Below are 2576 nucleotides of genomic sequence, written 5' to 3'. Positions count from 1 at the left end.
TGTGTGCCTGCCGAGTCCTTTTCTCCAGTTCTTTTTTCTAGTCCATCAGCTTCCTTGGCTGCACAAACTCCCTGGGATTTTCTCAATGGGCCCCAGAAAGAAAGGCAAATTTCTGTGCAGCTCTCTGCAAGCAAATTGCTCTGCTTCTCTTAGGAATTCAGTATTCCCTAAGCATGTTGCAGGTCACTGACAACATGAGCTGGGATCCAGGTGTGTGCAAAAAAATTGGCTTTTAAAAAACTGGAGTATTCATCTTTTCCAGGCTGTAGAAGGTAAATGACAGGGAAGTTGTCCAGTACAGGCAAGTAGAAGTTTCAGCATGACCCTGAGCCAAATGCCATGTGATTATACAGGTAAAATACTACACATAAGGCAAGCTGCCATGCTCTATTTCTTACCTGCTTAGAAACATTTTAGCCTAATTTTTTTTTTTTTTGTGGTTCCCTGTCTGGTCCTATGCTGTGCATCAGTTTTATCTCTGAAGCTCATCACTTCTGCATCTCCTCATGTGTGTCCTTTCCTTTGATTTTTCTCTCCTTAACATCATTTTTGCTAGGCTAAAATACTCAAGTTGCAAGGCCTTATCTTTCAAAGACTGATTTAAAAGTCTTCAGAAAGCTGAAAGCACTGCTGCAACCATTCTAACACACTCCACATACACTTTCTAGTATCTCCTAACGTCAGAAGCAGGCTTTTTGCTCTTCCTGTGTCACTAAAACTGTTGGGAAAAATAAAACTTGCTATCTAGAACACTATTGTGTATCTTTGTAACTAATACATACATGTCTATTAAAGGAATTCACGAGACTAAGCGCTGCTTGTTAAAAGATTTTCCCAATATCTGTACAGCACCCAGCAGAATCCAGCAGACCTGGGCTCTGAGATACTGCTAAAACACCTTCTCCCTATTACGTGCTCAGCTGATCTTGAAGGAGCAACAATTTTCCCCTCCCTGCAAAAAGTGCACCTAGGGTGCAGTACTCTTGACACAGTGAACAAACCGCTAAAATCAGAGGATTTTTAACCTCTCACTACAAACCAGGTACTTCATCCATTAGCAACAAAGATCCACTGATGGCCACTGTGCAAAGTGTCTGTGTGAAATCCCCCTGTTGCCAGACTCTCAAATCTGGTGCAAAGGACAACATCTGGGCCCTGATCCAACACATCCTCTTTTCCCAGTTCTTGGTGTTTGAGGGTGAGGCAATATTTTTAATCAGATGCTGTGCCACATACCATCCCAAGGCTAATATGATGTCCTGATGTCCTTTGCATAAGTTCCTAATTAATATTTTAACAGAAAATTGGTGCAAGATGGGGAAATGGCCTCCTCTGTTCTGACTTCCATGTTGTGGGGACTCAGCAGATGGAGGAGACACGCTTAAGGAAAGTTTTCCAGCACACTGGGACAAGGAGCCCTTTGTAGGGACCCCTACACTCAGGGAGATATCTTTGCTGCTGCTTACACCTTTCCCCCCCCTCCCGGCCACAAAGAGGGAAGCAGAGGCCTGGGTCCTTCCGAGAGGAAATATTTGACTTCTCATCCACAGCTCAGAGAAGGAACCATGAAGAAATCAGTGCTGTGGGAGCCTGAGGCTGTGAGCAGCCACCTCAGCTGCACGGGTCTCCTCTGCATTTGTCCCCAGCCCTCCCTGGCAGCTCCCGCACTGTTGAACTCCAGGGGCTTTCCCGTGGATCTCACATGGAGTGTGCTTGGGCTGCCAGCTCCACAGCAACGCGATGGGTGCTGCAGCATGCACGGCAATGCCTCAGGGTTACTGCAGCTCAGGATGCCATGCTTTGGAGACAGCAGGAAGGGAACAGCGAGGGTGCGAAGGGATCGCAAGTGAACCTCGTGACACAGCTGCAGGAGGAAGCAAAACTGTATTTTGGAGAAGCGTTTCCCCATGCTGCAGGGCCCCGAGGGTGTGGTGTGCGGCAAAAGGGCGTTTACAGGGAGGCCCCACAGTCCCAGGGCCCGCGGTGAGACCCAGAGCCACAGTCGTGCAGGTCACAACAGGGCAGGGCCCTGGGAGCTCACCGCCGCCCAAGCTGCACAAGGCACCATTTGCCTTTCACTCTTAGTTTGATTTTCGACAGTATAATTGCTCCCTCAGGAGCGTAGTAAAGGAATCGCTTCCTGCAGATACATGAAATATTTATTAGGTGGGGTTTGGTGATTTATTTCTAAGCCTCGTGAAGATCCTAAGGGCACCTCAGAGGACGTAAGAGAGAGAGAAACACAAGCTGAAATATTGCTGGTCTTTAGAGCGATCGCAGTTCCTGGCTGTGATGCGCCAACGCCGGGCACCTGCACCCTCCCGCCTGCCCACAGCCCCGGAAGCAGCGCCACACACGCCAGGCCCGGCAGTTCTGTCCTTGGGACGCGCGGCACGGAGGGTCGGGCAGATCACAACACCCGGGCATCCCGCGAAGTAAGCGGGGCACCCGGGGGCGACCTGTACCCGCGCAAAAATTCCTCTCACATTCGGAGTGAGGACCCGGGCGTCACCCCGGGTCGTTATTTTCCTTACTCATAAGTTTAAGGCATGGCGAACCTCATCCCACGCCGCGGG

At 49.6% G+C, this 2576-nt stretch overlaps 1 non-coding gene across 1 annotated transcript; it reads right to left on the bottom strand.

The window, feature by feature from the left end:
• Positions 1–2402: 2402 nt before the first annotated feature.
• On the bottom strand, positions 2403–2551 carry LOC116443656. The gene has a single exon (XR_004240013.1). It is a non-coding gene; the product is annotated as a U12 minor spliceosomal RNA (small nuclear RNA).
• Between the last annotated feature and the right edge of the window lie 25 nt (positions 2552–2576).

Source organism: Corvus moneduloides, chromosome 4 (assembly GCF_009650955.1).
Source record: "Corvus moneduloides isolate bCorMon1 chromosome 4, bCorMon1.pri, whole genome shotgun sequence".
Lineage (NCBI taxonomy): Eukaryota > Metazoa > Chordata > Aves > Passeriformes > Corvidae > Corvus > Corvus moneduloides.
Note: the sequence above shows the minus strand (reverse complement) of the source record. Positions and strands in the feature narration are given on the sequence as shown.